Source organism: Balaenoptera borealis (genome assembly GCF_965194805.1).
Source record: "Balaenoptera borealis genome assembly, chromosome: 13".
Lineage (NCBI taxonomy): Eukaryota > Metazoa > Chordata > Mammalia > Artiodactyla > Balaenopteridae > Balaenoptera > Balaenoptera borealis.
In genome coordinates, this window is record NC_138870.1 from 73889992 (window position 1) to 73902956 (window position 12965).

The following is a 12965-nucleotide window of genomic DNA, read 5'->3' on the forward strand; positions in this document are numbered from 1 at the left end:
CCTAGACCAGAGAACAGCAGTAAAAAAGGAAAGTATGTAAGTGTGGTCTTTTCCTTCAGTCTCCTTTCTCCTCCCTCAACTATGATTAGAATTAACACAAGGCAAGACAAATAAACAAACAAATAAAAGATATAATAATTGGAAAAAAAGGAGAATTATCTTTATTCACAAATGACACAGTTGATGTTATTAAAAATTCTCAGAAGAAAACTAGTTTATCAGATTAGCTAGTCAAGACTGGAAGCTTGACTTAAAGAAATATGAAAGAGAACATTTTTTCAGAAGGTCTTGGTACTGAGCTCTCATGAGGTATTGCAGTAAGTCAAAGTAGCAATATATATATATATATATATATACACACACATATATTTCTTTTTACTTTTAGGTATTTGTCTCTTCCAGAAAATAAAATTGTATTGATTTATATTTCTTAACTACTTAACTAGTGGCTTGAATTGGTGGATCAGAGATGAGATTTTAGTTGGATGGTGAGTCTAGGTTAGCAACCACATAACATTCATCTAAATTACATCATCATAAAAATGATCTCTAACTCTCATAAACTATCCAGTAACAGTGAAACACATATGCAGGTGCAATCCTTCATTTGTGTGTCACTTAGAACTCTTAGGAAGGGAATCTAACTGTAAATATTATTTAAAACAATTTTTCTCACTCTATTATAGGTTAAGAACAGGGATATTTACTGTTTGTATTACTATTCATTCGTTAAAGAAAACTGTAGCAAGTATCTTCTAACGCCAGATGCTGCTTGATACCAGGTAAATAATGTGCGAAAAACATAGTTCCTGATATCAATACTTTATTCCATCTGTAATGGAAAATTTCAGGTTTTAACTCCCCAGAATTCAGGCCTCTTCTGATTTTTTATAAGATTTTAAGTCTGGAATTTTGAACAGATTAAGATTTTACTCTACTTGCAAGATAAGTTATCTTGCTACATTTGCATATATGGTAGCAGAAAAACATAAAACCTCTGGGCCAGAGAGACAAAGTTTATTACTCACAAAAATGACAGTAGACAGAACATTATCTTTGTGCTGGTAAACAAGCCCCAGTTCCCACACAGCAACATGATTAGAGTTGGGTGTTGAATCTTACACTGTGAGAATGTATTACAAGAGGAGGAAGCCAGAGATTAGGAAGCCCTTGGTCTTATGCAGGGGCTGCTGGCAACCTGAATATCTTCTTTTTCCAAAGAGAGAGACATTATCATTATTACCCTGGAATGTAAGTGAATCTTCTCTAGAAATGGGAGTGAGACATCTCGATCTTTACTCTACTGGAGTATAAATAAATCTGAGCAAATTGTCTGGTAATGCCTAGACATGAAGTAACATGAGAGATTCATGGAAAATTCACTTCTAACAAAGGGAAGGCCTTGTTATACTTCTGCAAAAGTTGAGCATATGAATGAGTGGACAACCTCTTGCCCCCACTCTGTATACAGTATTTTATTTAGAAAGTATATACAACCTAAGCTAATTCAAAAATTCGTACTGAAACTATGGAGAATCCTCTTTCTCTTTTTCCCCCATTGAACATGTACAAAGTGTAATTTGACAAGATTAGTACATTCAACATGCATTCTTCAAGAGTATAACTTAATCAATAACAATTTAGTGAACACTGAATACATGCTGACACATATGATATGAAGATGAATTGGGCATGGTCCCTTCTAACAAGCAGCTTAACAATCAGCTGGTGAAGGTCCAGGGTGAGGATTGTAGGGACATAAATTACTGCGGTACCAAGTAGAAAGAGGCAGCAGAGCACAGTTATTAAGAGTATAAACTCTGGAAAAAGACTCTTCTTAGCTTCCCTAGTTATGGTTTAGACAATTTATTTAAGCTTTCTCTAGCTCTGTTACTTTATCTGTAATAATGACCTGGTAGTATAATTTAATCCATGAAAAAAGTGTCTGGAATAATGCATATACTAATAGTAAACACACAATACATTTTATCTATTATTACTATGCTAAGTAATAAATATGGCTATGTTTAAATTGCTTTCAACTTGTTGAAAAAGCACTAACTTGCTATATTCTATTAATTTTATTCATAGCACTTATTACCATCTAAAATTATTACATATATAAATATTCACATTTACTGTGGACTCCTTTCCATATATATGTTTAATCATTTGTTTAGATCTCTCTCTTTATAGTATAATTTGGAAAACAACGAAGACCTTGTCTATTTTATTTTTCCTATAGTTCAACTCTTAGAAAATTATCTTGTACAAAGTATAATCCAAGTAAACATCATCAAATAAAATCTACTTAGGCCAGTCAGGGAAAGTAAAAAATACTTGAAATTCTCAAGCACACATGTATCGATAAAGTATAATGTATTTTTGGTAATCGTTAGCTGGAAATTAAGCTGCAAAACTATGATAAAAACAATTTTCAAGAAGTCCCAACATACTATGGTAAGAACCTTAGATTTTAATTTTGAAACAGAGTATCACCAGTTTCTTCATCATGAGAACTATTTGCAAAAATTTTCTTTGTAAAAAACTATGTCAGCAATATTGAGAATGAACTTAATGGTGATAGAAGAAAATGGATACATGTATATTATGTAGAAAGTTAAAACTTCAGGTAAGAGATGACAAGTGCCTGCAATAGGTCTCACAGGATGGATTCAAGTAATATTTTACAGACATAATGGACAAGATTGGAGTAATTCCATATGGTGATCAAGCTAGGTATACAGTCAGTAGAGTTGATGTTTCGGATTGCAATTTGAATATATTGTGTGACTCACTTAAGCTTCAACTACTGGTAACTGTCAACAGAGTTCCTAATGGTTCTCTAAGGGAGTTTAAAAGAGGGGCCAAAGTAAACACATCTAAATTGAGTCAGTGCATTAATTTATATAAGACAAAGACAGCTGCCTCCACAAAGAACTAAAGAAACAGAAACAAACTGGTATTTTGCTTAAAAAGGTTTAAATGAACTTATTACACACACCCATCTGGCTGCACTTATCACTCCTATAATTAAAGACAATGTTGTTTCAAGTCTTAAAGATTAATAAAGGATCAAACCAAAGTCTACAGAAATTATGTTAAGAAAAAAATAAAAATCTGTTTAAGCAAAAACTTCCAATAAAAGATTAAGAACTTCTTTCTTTATAAATACACTTCACAATAAAAATATGTATGGCAGTGCAACTCACTATCACAAAGTACTAAAGGAATTCTTCCTCAGAAAGAAACCACAATGTTTCAGACCAAAGAATCACAGAGATAATTTAAACTTTGGCCTCAGCTGGTAGAGAAAATAATGCAGAGAGCCACAGAAATTTTTTATCTGGAGCCATGTTTCATCAGGATCTATGTTTCATCTGGATCTATGTGGAAAGCAGCTTTAAAAGAGCAAAATAGAAAAGATTTTGAAAATAAAATCTAAAGGCTAAAGTTATTTGATGTTAGACATTCAGCTACAGGTCCTGAAGAGTCAACTGAGTTGCATGTAAAGAAAGTCATGGCTTGCTCAGAGCTTCAGGAACTACTGAAGAATAAACACCAGACTCTCTTCCCAGACAAAGGAAGTATCACATTTGGGTACTGGCTTTGTGTTTAAAACATTTTGCCAGCTAAATGAGAAGTTTTCTGTATGTTACTGGGTGCTGGGGGCAAAAACAACTCTGGCTTATTGTTTTTTTTACTGTTTCATTTTCTAGTCCCGGTTAGGTACTTTTATCATATGCTACAAGAAATAGGGTGCAATAACAGTGACATATTTTTTCTTCCTTTTGGTAAAGGAACACTTTACTGAAAACTCTGCAATATCTTTCTATAATTACTACCCAAAACTACCGAAAAGACTTGAACAGCTGGTCGAGAATGAAGGCATGATGAGAGCCTGTAGTAAAGTAGAAAATGGGGTGCAGAATATGTGTACAGGGACAATCTTGTGGGAATTTTCTGCTTAAGTTCTCTGTTACTGTTTGCAAACTACCTCTTTTAGTGTGCTAAATAGAAAAGGACAGAGTTCTCTTTGTGTTATGAAGAGGCCTAAGTAATGCTTTCATGCCACGGAGCATAAAAGCATGACTAAATGATTTTCTTTTATCATGTAATTTTTTCGATATGTAATTAGATGGTGCCACCTCCTTCACATTTACTTGAATTCAGTCTCAGATATGAATTATTAAAGTCCATGTCAACATAAGGGTCTTAGAATGGAAGAATGAAGGAAGGAAAGGTAAATGAATAAACACTCAAGGCTATTCCCAGGAATGATGGCCATTTACCCTATTTTTCATTTCTTAAAACAGTCATTTTGATCTATCACCAGGATATCAGAATGTGACAGCAAAGGATCTTGGGTATCACATGATAATATTTGTTCTGTCTGTATATGCTGGAGAAGAAATAGCCTACCAAAGAGAATAGAATGAAAGGAGGAAGTGTTGTGATTCATTATAAGATTGAATAGAAATGTGTTCAAATAATGTTGTGAGCCTGTCTCTCCCTCTCTGTTGTTGTTGTTGTTATATTATTATTATTGGCTATGCTTTTATTCTGTTGATTGTGTTTTCAGGCAAGACCCCTAGTGTGCTCAGGGTTATGTAGTGTTTATAATTTACAATTTCAGAAGAGAAATAATATCATAAGTTGGTTAAGAGAAAGCAGCTTGAGCCAGTATTGTTTAGACGTCTAGTCTTGCAACTTACTAGCTAATGTGAACTTGGGTAAGCAATTTAACACCTCTGAGCTTCTGTTTTTCTATAAAATGAGTATAATAATAGTATTAAAGCTCATAAAGTTATTGTGAGAATTAATTTCTTCTGCATAAATAACTTGGAATAGTGTTTGGCACATTAGAAACATTCTATTAAAGTTATCTAAAAAATAAATAAAGTGGAACCCATCTCTCTCACAGTGTCAATATTGTAAGGGTCCTGACTGGCTCTGCTTGGGAAGTGCACTCACCTATGAACCAGCCTCTGTGCCCTGAGTGATGACATAGCCAGAACACAGGGTGGGAAGTGCAGGCCTTCTTCTCTGACAATGTCACAGGAATCACATGAAATGGGGGAGGGATAATTCCCAGAATCAGATTAGGAAAAAAGAAAAAAAAAACAAGATATACTCTAGCTATGAACTGTTTTCATTAAGATTGTCCCATAAACAAGGGTATATTTCAGGGTTAAGATGGAAGCTGTCAGGGACTAGGGAAGGCAGAAGGAGGGGAAGCAAAACATGAATTGACATCTTTCCAGCCGGGTCCTTCTACTCACCTGCTTCTACTACTTCTCCCTTTTGTGTCACTGTATTCTTTGCCCTACCCCCAACCCCCCAATAATTCCCTCTACTTCCCAGCATCCTAGGATCATACTGTGGCTTTTGTATGTGGGTATCACAACATATGTCCTAGACCTTTCACTGTCAAGTGTCTTTTTAGGATATGTCTGTGTGCTTTTACAATATTAAAGATACTAACCACTTCAACTAGAAAATTTGTGAATATAGTAAATACAAAATCACACTAAAGGCTTTCTGATTTTCAGATAAAATGCTGGTTGAGTAAATGAATTATTTAATTTTAAACTGGGAACCAAGTTAAACCACAACAACTATAGAAAAAAAGTGTGTCCTTATGTCTTTCACCTTTTGTGGATTTATTTTTTGTGGATTTATTCATTTCTGGGTAGTAAGTCAATCCAATAAAGTATGTCATTACTTTATTCCAATTCCAATTCTTCTGTCCATTATGTCCTGACCGTAATACTTTTAAGGATACATTGGCAGATTAGACAACAGTACAGTAAAACTGGGAAATCTCCACTGAAAAAGAAATGGCACACACTGAGCTAAACAGACATGAGTATTTTTGCCCTTTAGGGAAGTGTTCAGCTCATCTTCCTTGTTACTAATGCACTCAAAGCCTCAGCCTGACTAATTCATACTCAGAACAAATTGCATAACACTCCAAGACTGACACATCCAAAGTTCATCCATTCCGTAGTAGCTTGACATTAGAAAAGGGCAACTTTTGAAAAATGAATAAAATAGATTTTCTCACTCTGCTGGTCATGTCTCAAAAACAGCTGAACAGGTTTTTTGAAACTTAACTTTCAAATAATGCATCATTCAACATTCACCATTTTAACATTGATACTGTTAAGATTTGCAACAGTCATTTTTTTCTGAAAACCTAAATAACTCAGGATTTTAAATAGTATTAAAAATATAAGTTCCACGAGGATAATGACTTAGTCTCTTTCAGTCATAGCTTAGCTCAGTATCTCTCACTTAATAAATGTTTTTTTTAATAAGTGATCAATTTAATGAATGAGTAAAATAAAGGGTTTTATTATGGAACATAAGTATTACATGATAGTGAAATGCACAGGTAGATAATCCTCAAGTTATTAATTCATAATAATCATTTCTGGCACTGAGTCAGTTATACAAAAATTATTAATGTATGATAACAACAGGCAAGAAACATTCAAGTGAATTTATACCAGCCCATATATTTGCAGATGTATCACTTAAGTGTATATGTGATATATTATTCAGAGCTGCTTCATTTTAAAGCAGGAGCTAACCTAATTCAAATTGGCTTTGTTAAGAAAAATAATTTATTTAGGAATGTAAAAATATGACTTCTAGGAATCTAGGTTGATTCTAACCTCAGGACATTTGGATCTAGGGGCTAAAATAATGCACCAGGGATCTATTTCTCCCTTTATCTCTTGTATCTTGTTTTGTCAACCTCCCTTTATTCTGCAAGTATATCATCAGCTTCTATTCTAAAAAGAAGAGACTCTTTTGGTCATGTGCCCAGCCCTGATCAATTATTGTATCAGAGGTTTTGGATACACTGATTGTCCCAGATCTTAAAACATGTGCATAGTCAAGAGGCAAAAGGAAGATCACTATAAATAACAGAAATACTAGAGGTGGGGATGAGGTAGTTCCATATTGAAAGGGTTGGTACACTGATTACACAAATGACCACCATTATTCGCATTTCCCTGTTTGCACACCCTTTGCAATACAATGTGACTTTACAGCTTTTGTTATCAAAGGTGGAGTCTAGTTTTCTACCCTTTGAATCTGGCATGGCTTTGCGACTTGCTTTGGCCAATAGAATGCTTCTGCTCTCTTTCTTTACTGCTGCCAACGACCATGGGAATAAGCACCAGCGAGACTGATGGAGAATGAGAGACTACATGTAGTGATCTGTCTCAGGCAAGACACTGATCTGTCCCAGGTAAGACTGCCACAGCCATAACCCAGACCACCCTCCAGTTAACTGCATATGCATGAACGAGCCCAGCTGAGATCTATCAACCTAGCTCACCAAACCAATTTTGGAAAAAGAAATAGATATTGAACCAAAAAAAATGTTGAGTTACTAAAAAATGATGAATGGATTTCCATTGTTGATTAAAACTAACTCTAAAAGAAAATAAAATATTTCCTTACAATGATTAGGTAAATGACAACATCCAGTGGAATAATTTTATAATTTCCTATAATAGATATTATGAAAAACAATATTCATTAAAGTGCATGTTCTATTGTCTCTATTAAATAGAATGGTCATATTGCCTAAGAGATGCAATTCCTGAAAATGGTCGGTAAAAGATTAAGGGATTCGGCATTATAAGAAAAGGGTAGATCTTGCGGACAAAATAAAATGATAAATAATGTTAAAATAAATATAAACAACATTGTTTGCTTTTGTGATAGACTGTCAATCAATCCATTGTTTTTAATATTTTCTTTTTTTTTGCATTTCAAAGCAAGACAAAGTAAGAAATTAATGGATTAATAATACAAAGTTAACTGAAGGAGTGACCTCACCTCACCAACCATGATGCAAAATGAAGCCGGTATCGATGGATGGAAAGTCAAAAAAATAGAAGTTTTTTTTTTTCCCTACTAGAGTAGCAGAGTGAATAATAACTTGAAATATAATGCTTAGGCTGGCTACAGGGAAATTTGCAATGAGTAAGAAGAAGCCAGAGAGTCATTTCTTGATAGAATTTTCTCACTATGATATCATGTTACTCGAAGTCTCACTTAATAGCTTCTCAAATATAACTCTTCAGATCCCCCAGAGAGTTATCAATCCTCCTAAAGCTGTACCTGTACTTTCTGAACTGCTGCAATAAAGATTAGGCAAGAATATAAAGAAGATAACTTTTTACACTAACTAGATCATGTTTAAAGAACACGTTTATGAGGCTGTAATTCCCTGTTTAATCAAATTGTATTCCTATTAGCAATATTTGTATGGAACGAGTCTATCATTTATAGTTGATTAAATGTTGTGTTTTTAATTTTAAAATGGGCTTTGAGCCCCTCATTAAAAATAAAACACTCAAAAAGATTACTAGTATTAACATTGTGGTAACTTAACTCTGAATCTTACCATTTCTCCTCCAGAAACAAAGTAAAAGTGGGGGGGGGGGAATCCATAAGTGAATTTTCATACAAACTATGTGACATAAAACCTGAAAATTGTAATACGCTTTTAAGCATAACCAAAATTAGTTGAGACCAGTAGGGCAATGTAAGAATTTCTGTAAGAAGTTACACAGAGAGCTGAGCCACAGAAACCCAGCAATGGTAATCTCAGACACCTCCAGTTAAGAATCATTCCCAAAAGGTGAGCTCCCCATCATTAGTAAGAAATGCTATGAGCAGGACAGATTTCTCCAAAGAAGTAGGAGTAGTAGTAAAGAAATAGAGAAAAGGTGGGGAAAATGCAGAGTGAAAAACTCTGAAAGCACCAGCAAAAAAACACCTTCCAAAAGTAGGAAAATCATATTGGATGCATTCATGAGAGGCATCAGCTGATGAAGAAACTGGGAGTGCAGGGCAGGAAGGGAAAAGCCTCTAGCACCTGCTTAAATTTGAAGAGGCAGCAAAGTCATGGCTGGACAGAAGACTACATTTGAAGGAAACAGCAAATCATCTTATCAAGTGAAGAAGTCCTTTGCAAAGGCTAGAGATCTACCCCATCACTCTTGCTTATGCCCCTCCTTTCCCAGGAAGAAAACTCTTGCAAACAACTAGTCCATAAATTGCCAATTGCCTAAATACAGGTAATCAAAATTGAAGAAGGAAAATACTCAACTAAGGATTAGATAAATGACAGAGAGCTACATAATTTTTCTACAAAATAATTCCTCAAGTAAATGTTGCCATGGAACAGATAAACATTGTAAACATTCTACCATGAATTAAAAACAATTATAGTAATGATGAACCAAGTGGAGAATGAAGGAAAAGTTCAAAACAGGAATACAAGAACTCAAACAAGACATGGCCAGACAACACATAAAAGTGAAAGAACTGACAGAACTTAAAAAAGAAAGAATCAAAAAATAAAACCTTTAGAGAAATAAGAAAAAGTTAAAGGTCCAACAAGGTACAACAGTCTATCTTTAATTGTTGTGATTAAAAAGGCTCCTTAAATTCCCATATGCATTTGAGCTTTTTCTTTTTTTTTGTCTCCTTGTCTACTCACAAACCAGTAACACATGTTTTTCATTACTGGTTTAATAAATCTTATAGGGCTATTGTTCCCTCATTGCTCTTCTTTTCAGTGTTTTCCTCTTTTCCCCCCCTTACTGTCATTATTATTTTATTAGTATAACTGTCATATAGAAGATGTCTCTGTGTGCATGTATATGTGTGTGTTTGTGTTTGAAACACTTTTATTCAGATATACAAGCCATTCACCTATGTTTTCTTCTAGTATTTATGGCTTTATTATTATTTTTTTGCATTTGAATCATTGATTCACTTGAAGTTTATACTAGTAGATGGTATGTATTATGGGCCAATTTTATCATTTCTAGATGAATACCCAGTTTGAGCATCATTAATTTAAATAAAGCTCTCTGAAAACAAGAAATCTTATACACTGTTGGAGAGAGTACAAAATGATACAGCCCTTATGGAAGGTAATTTGGCAATATCTACAAAAAGTTTCAACTACATTTTCCCTTTTATTCAATAATGCTATTTCTGAAGTTTATCCTGAAGTTATTCCTCTACAGATGTAAAGCAATGTGTATACCATAAATCTTTGCATTACTGAAGTACTGAAAGACAAAATACCTCATCTATTCAATGATAAAGTCTTTTGTAATTGGAACTAAAGTATATCAACATAATGAAATATTAAGAAGCTCTCTCTCTATATACAGAAACATGGAGGAAAGGATTCAATATGTACCAAGTAAAAATATTACCGGAATTGTGAAATAGTATGCTACTTTTGCTTAAGAAACTGGAAAAACAAGAATTTGTCCACATTTGCTTATATGTGCATAAAGAAAAGCTGAAAGGATACCTAAGAAACTCAGAAAGTGGTTAACATTAGATGGCAGGAAAATAGAGGGGAAAGGAACCAGGTGAGGGGGTGACTTCATAATTGTGTTAATATTTGAACAGTCAATTACTCATTTCAAAAATTTATAATGTGTCGTTTTAAGGGAACGCTTTGTTTATGTGTTTCAGATCACATTAGTCCTATGTTAAACTATGTAGATTATAAAACTAGATAATCCACCTGAGGTTGTTCAGATCAATGACTCTGTTTAACATGGGGTTACCACTTGTTGGAAGACACTTCATAGATCTCTAACATTTCTGTAGTCTTGCAAGCAGAAGCACTGACAGTCACTTGTTCCAGATTATCTTTTCAAGGATATTTGTACAGCAAACAGACTTAGAAGATATAGTGTCTCCATCTGGAGCAAAGAGAGGTTTTTTTCTTTTCCAGTATAATAAAGATAATGTCTCCCTACAAAACAAAGGGACAGGTTTGCTTGCAGCCCATTATAAAAGATTGGAGTTTCCTGAGATTATGGTTTCTCCCCTGTAAAGCTTACTGCATGTGCAGTTAATACCTTGCCTGTTTGCATCATCCTGTGGGAATTTAGGCTCGGGGAACCACCACAAGAAAATGATCACACATTGGTTACTACTTTTGCAACTGGAAGTAAACTATCTTTTGTCTCTAAGACCAGAATCTCATGTTTTCTCCCAATATCCATAAAATGTCAGTAAACTAGCTTATTGACTTGCAAGTAGCATAAAGTCTCAGACCCACTGTGGTCTAGACAATGTTGTGGTCTAGACAACATTTGACTTATATATGCAGATTTGTGATATATATGGCCTTAAGCCCATATAGAGCAAGTTTCCTTATCTTATAAATAATTCTTAAATATTAATTCAATCTTGTGATCAATTAATGTAATGATATGCTTTTGTGTGTACATGCATGTGTATTTTATAGGAAAGGATGTAGGAAAATTGAGTTAGGACTAGTCAAAATATTTTGTATTACTTAGAAAATGTACTTATGATGGAAACTGGATTCCAGACTACATTTGAAGTATCTTAGAGGCGTTTTCTAGATGACTTTCTCATAAATGGAAAATGATTCTTCCAAAAGTTAAAATAGTAAGGCTAAAAAAAGAAAAAATAACCAGTATCAGATAGCTAATTATACTCAGATATACTTTAAAAAGCAGCAATTAGCCTTTTGACCAAACTTGTTATTAAATGATTGTTTGTACTGAACTTCAAATTATCTTCAAAATAACAGAAAAAAAATTATAAAACGGTAGCACAGAAAGACTCCAATTATATATGAGCATACGCATGAACCTGGAAGAATGAAAATTTTAATAGTGATGTCCTGTGTATGGTGATATGTCCTGTAATCTTTACTTGCTTATTTGTGTATTTCAGCATTTACTGTTTTAAAAACAAAAACAAAATAGAAGCTAGTTTTATATCCAAAGTTTAACTATTAAAAAATAAAATTGTTTATCTAATTCAATTCTTTTTCTCTCCAAACTAGTTTGTGAGTATAGGCAAAATGCATGTAAAGCAATGAGGTCACATGTCCACACTATTTTTTTAATGGCTTTTCTATAAATGTAACCTAAAAAATAGCACAAAGAAATTCATACTTTCTCTGTAATTCAGTAGTTGGAATAAAAAAAAATACATGGACGCTGAGAGGAATGTCACTATAATGACCTAACGTTTGAGGTATCCCTCCGTTATTTAAATATATATTTTGACAATATTTTATAGTTGCTTCAAATGCATTCAATTTAAGCCAGAGCATGCTACTTTTAAAAATTATGTTAGCAACACTTTTTAATCTCTTTTTCCCTATCACTGAGTTGGCTTAAGCAGGACTTTTCTTCCTCTCCTTCTCTTTAAGGTTGCCCTTTCAGAATCATACAGCAATTTTTGATAACTAATAATAATGTCAAGTTGTTTGAAGGGGAAGTTGGTTGAATGTATTATTTCTTATATAGAGGATCAAGACTAAGACATATATTTTGGAATTTTTTGAAGATATACTTGTGAGATTCTTAATGAAAAACTGGTCTGAGTTCAGAGAGCTGAAGTGAAGGCTTCTTTTACTCCATATTAAAATTGATTTACTAACCCACAGTCCTAGGGACTGTCCTCATCATTTATTTAGACTTGTTTTATTGAAACATATAAGTAGCTAGTTCTTTTCATAGTAAAGAGGAGAAAAGTGAAGGAGCTGAAGAGTTCTCCATTTTTTCCTTTATATGAAGTGTGGTTTCCCAAGCTCAGCACCAATGACAACTGTTCTACATAATTCTTTGTTGTGAAGGCAGTGAGTCAGGAGAGGGAGAGGTTGGACAGTGGTAAGGAGAGGGGTATCCTGTACATTACAGGATGTTTAGCAGTATCCCTGGCCTCTGTCCACTAAATGCCAGCAACCTCTCCATTCATGACAACCAGAAATATTTCTAGACATTGCCAAAATTTCCCCGAAGGCAAAATCACCCACAGTTAAATACCTCTGATAAAATTATAATCAGAATTTGCCTTATATAATAAGTTATGCTAACTGGCAGAACTAGGGATGGCATATAATAGTTAACCAAGTGATA

General features: G+C 33.9%; 1 long non-coding RNA gene across 1 annotated transcript; it reads left to right on the plus strand.

Annotated features, from left to right (window-relative positions):
- The first annotated feature begins 354 nt into the window (after positions 1-354).
- On the plus strand, positions 355-8389 carry LOC309609079. Its single transcript, XR_014233250.1, has 2 exons — positions 355-7264; positions 7800-8389. It is a non-coding gene; the product is annotated as an uncharacterized lncRNA (long non-coding RNA).
- The last annotated feature ends 4576 nt before the right edge of the window (positions 8390-12965 follow it).